We start from the raw sequence: 4,864 nt of genomic DNA, 5'->3' as shown, positions 1-4,864 counted from the left end.
ATTAACCACTTTCTACTGGATAAAGAAACATCTCCCGTGTAGCTAGATTAACCTATAGGTATGGAGATGTAAGTTTTGAGGGCAGATTGTTAGAGCATAAATATCAGTAAATTCACCCCTGGGGCCTATAAGCTTTCTAACCATGGGCTCATGCCTGGCTTGCAGTAGCAAAGACATGTTCTTTCCTATAAAGTGAGCCTTAAGTCTAATTTTCAAAAATCCACTTGGTTGCTACCATAGCATTTGTGCCATTATTGCATCATGGGTGTGTCTTCACATGTCACTTATTATTCAGTGGGTTCACTGTTGGGTAACACTGTTGGGAATTTCCCCTACATTCCACTACTGTGAAAGCTAGCCAGCAAAGCGGAATCTTCCTAATCAGTACCTACTTGACTCCTCCATGTCCTATGAATGTTAGCAATAGGGTCTTACCATCAAGAGCAGTAGCTCTGATTATTTAGAGCACCTCTGGGATATCCCCGACTAAAACTCAATGGGAGGTATCTCACACCTGACTCTGGGTCTTTTATTGGGCAACCTGAGACTTCATATCTTCAGGTACCCAGGAGTTGAGACAAAAATACAGACTGCCGATCTGGGAAGACTATCTTGAACCGCTGTCCTGAGGACATCTCTTTGCCAGGGACTGGCAATAGCTCTTGATCCTATGTACTCAAGGCACACTGCATGCCACTCTGGCTGTGACACTGATATTTATGCGGTGAAGAACGGGAAAGCAAGGCTGTGCGTTCACTTCCTCCTGAGTGCTGACAGTGACTAAGCACTAGCATGGCGCATACAATCGGAACATTAGGCTCCTAAAATCTTCCCAAGTTCATAAACATCTCCTTATCCAACTGACAGGAGCGTAACATACAATTCAGTGCCATTTCATATGGACTTTTTATAAATACCCAAAGGTCATGAAATTGCTATCTAGATTGAAAGAAAAACCAAAACCCAGCTGCAGAGGGTTGTATATTCCTGTCCTCTGACCTTCCACCTCCCTGCTGGCCTGAGATTCAAAAGTTCACTTTAGTTAAATCTTCAGTTTAAATGTTGACTGGTCTTTGTTGACTGGAGAATTGTGTCCATCCATTTTTAATAGCCTCAATGGTGACATTTCTCCTCTATCAAATAGCCTTTTTATTTCTATACTTTCACAAATGGGTCACATATAGGTTCTGTGAAAATTAAACCTGAAGTAAGCTAAACTTTACTAATCTGATATTGTTTGGGCAATTGAATTCATACCTAAGTTCTAAATGGGTTACATTTATAACGTAGCTCAGTGTGCAGCTTGAAATTGTAAGAACGTATAGTTCAGAAGATCTTATCTCTACCTTCTCTTTTAAAACGTTCATGTCACAGTGAAGCTCATCTTTTTTATGATCTAATATCTATGATTCCCAATAAAATTTTAAAACTGCTATAGTGGGGCTGAAGAGGTGGTTTAAGGATGAAGAATACTTGCTGTTTTTATAGAAGACATGGGTTCAGTCCCTAGCACCCACATGGTAGCTTACAGCCATTTGGAACTCTAGTTCCAGGGTATCTGATTTTCTCTTCTGGCCTTCTTGAACAATATACATATACATGCAGCCAAAACACTCTGTACTAGCTGGTTTTGTGTCAACTTGACACGAGCTGGAGTTAATCACAGAGAAAGGAGACTCAGTTGGGTAAATGCCTCCATGAAATCCAGCTGTAAGGCATTTTCTCAACTAGTGATCAAGGGGGGAGGGCCCAGCCCATTGTGGGTGGAGCCATCCCTGGCCCAGCCCATTGTGGGTGGAGCCATCCCTGGCCCAGCCCATTGTGGGTGGAGCCATCCCTGGCCCAGCCCATTGTGGGTGGTTCCATCCCTGAGCTGGTTGACCTGGGTTCTATAAGAAAGCAGGCTGAGTAAGCCAGGGGAAACAAGCCAGTAAGTGACATCCCTCCATGGCCTCTTCATCAGCTCCTGCTTCCTGACCTGCTTGAGTTCCAGTTCTGACTTTCTCTGGTGATGAACAGCGATATGGAAGTGTAAGCTGAATACACTCTTTCCTCCACTACTTGCTTCTTGGTCATGATGTTTTGTGCAGGAATAGAAACCCTGACTAAGACATATACATACATATATACATACATATACGTACATTCACACACACACATCTGCTCTGAAGTTTAAAAAAATAGAAAAAAATGATGACTAAAGTGGAAATTTCTGGTTGTGTCACATGATGCTTTCTTGGAGCAGACTCATGTGATGTTTTGCTTAAGGAGACTCGTGAGAGGACTCGAGATGCTTGCAGAGAGTAAGACCCCACAGGAAGTGATGGAGCATTTGCATTGCTAGCCTTGCAACACATTGTTGGTCTTACTTCTTTGCTAATCTTTACTTCACTGAGAGAGGCACAGCAGAGAACTTCTCCTGGCATTCCAGCTGGTTCTATTTGCTTACGATTTGGTGGAGGCCTGGCTGTTTCTGCTGGATCATGCCATGGCACTGTGCTGATTTGTGTTTTGTGACACTTTTGAAGTGGACTGTTGGTTATCTGATACTACTGAGAAGGACTACTGGTATCCTGACAACAGAGATTGGAATCTCCCCAAAGAACTACTTCTAAACAGGTCCACATCCTCATTGTACTATTACCATCTTTTCTCTTCTACCTTCAGACAGTGGGCTGCTGATGGTGGGGGTTCAAAGTGTTTGGAAATCTTTATTAAAATGTAGGGTTTTTGAGAAATCTAAGTCTACAGATAACTATTGGTAACATACATAATAACATGATATAGTGAAATAATCATAAATATGCTTGTTACCATCTGGAAAATTCTATAATCTATAGCACTTGAGTAACTAATCTTTCATAGCTCATAAATGTCAGAAATGGAATGTAGTTGTTATAATAAGACTGGCCCTACAGGCTTATATATTTAAATACTTAATTCTCAGTTGGTGGAACTATTTGGGAAGGATTAGAAGGTGTGGCCTTGTTGGAAGGGGTGTGTCACTGGGGGAGCAATCTTATCCATGTGGGCTGGGCTCTAGAGTTATAGAGGATATGTGAATCATGAAATCTTCCTTAGTGGTGATGGGGAGCAGCCAAGGATAAGCACATTCCTGGGGAGTCCTTACATGTAAGCCTTGAGAGGCCATTGTGTGAATCCATAAAGTGAGGCCTGAACTATATCAGAGACACTAAGATGTTAGTGGTGCTAGAGTCATGGCTATCTGCCAAGAAGTGCTGTATAGAGGGAGTGGAACCACCCAAGAGCAAGAAATGTGTTGTAGGCAGCAAAGCTGAAAAGAAAAAGTCATCTAAGTCTGGTAACATCAAACACACATCTATAGGATTTAGGATTTAGAGTTTGCTCTGCTGGTTTTAGTCTTGCTTTGGTCCAGTAATTCCTCACTGTGCCCCATTTCTCCCTTTTACAGTGGTAATGGATATTCTGTGCCATTATATGTTGGAAGTATAGAATTCAATTTTGATTTTTACAGGGGGTTGCAATTAAGAGATTGACTTGAATCTCAGAACCGACTGTGGGTTTCGGACTTTGAAAAAGGTTTGGACTCAAAGACCATGTAGACTTCTGAAGTTGGACAAAATTCACTTTGCATTATGATCTTGCTACAAGCCTATGGAGGCCAGGGGGTGGTTTTAATGAAAGTGCTTCATATGTTTGAATACTTGGTTCTCAGTTGGTAGAACTGTCTGGGAAGGATTAGGAGGTATCCTCATAGAGGAGGTGTGTCACTGTGGGCAGGCTTGAGGTTTAAGAAGACTCATGTTATTACTAGTATGTTCTTTGCCTTCAGCTTGGTTTGATATGTGAGCTCTCAGTTGATGCTCCATCCATCTGTTCCCATGACTTCACTCCACCATCATAGACTCTAACCCCTTGGAACCATAAGCCCAATTAAATTGTTTCCTTTATAAGTTGCTTTGGTCATGGTGTCAATATATAGTAATAGAAAAAGAAACTAAGACATGGGATTTGAAATGGGAGCTTCAGCTTCAAGCATGAGCTTAATGCCAAAATCTGGCACTGGCACACAAGAGAGAGAGAGAGAGAGAGAGAGAGAGAGAGAGAGAGAGAGAGAGAGAGAGAGAGAGAGAGAGAGAGAGAGATATGGTACATAATGGTACATATTAGGACAACCTTGGAATTCTGTCTCTGACTTCCACATCACTTGAAACCATGTCTCTTAATTGTTCAGTGCTGTAGGGAGGTGACGTAGCTCAGAAGCTTTCGGGTGAGTTTTTTCTAGTCTCTCCCTCCCATCTCTCTGTAGGGATTACAGATGTGTGCTGCATGCCTGCGGATTCAAACTTAGGTCCTCGCATTTCCACAGCCAGGGCTTTGCTTGCTGAACCATCTCCCAGTCCACCCTAGCGGTCAAGATTTTACATGAGTTTTGCAGGTGACAAATCTGAGAAAACATTATCTTCCAGTTATCCAAGAGCTCTGGCATATCTTCACTAGGAGATGGGGGTGGGCACATTACTTATTTATGCAAACATTTGACAGCAACAAGAAGGGTCATCAGTTACAGTTTCCGGATCTGCAGCTGCCCAATAGGTACTTTTAAGTAAACCTTTCAGGTGAACTTCAATGTACATGCAGAAACGTGCATGTAACATACAAATCCAGCATATTGAACTGTGTGGAGACATGAATGTGTGGCTGCCACCTGGGTTACTCTTGAGAAAATATCCAGCATTATACAAAGCCTTCACATATAGTCAGTGCATTTTCAAAGGTACCTACGATTCTGATTCACGATAATTTGTAATTTGATATGGAACCATCTACTGAATACACTTTAAATTTTTTGAGAATATCATGTATGAATACTGTGTTTACA

Source organism: Micromys minutus (assembly GCF_963924665.1).
Source record: "Micromys minutus genome assembly, chromosome: 11".
Classification (NCBI taxonomy): domain Eukaryota; kingdom Metazoa; phylum Chordata; class Mammalia; order Rodentia; family Muridae; genus Micromys; species Micromys minutus.
Note: the sequence above shows the minus strand (reverse complement) of the source record.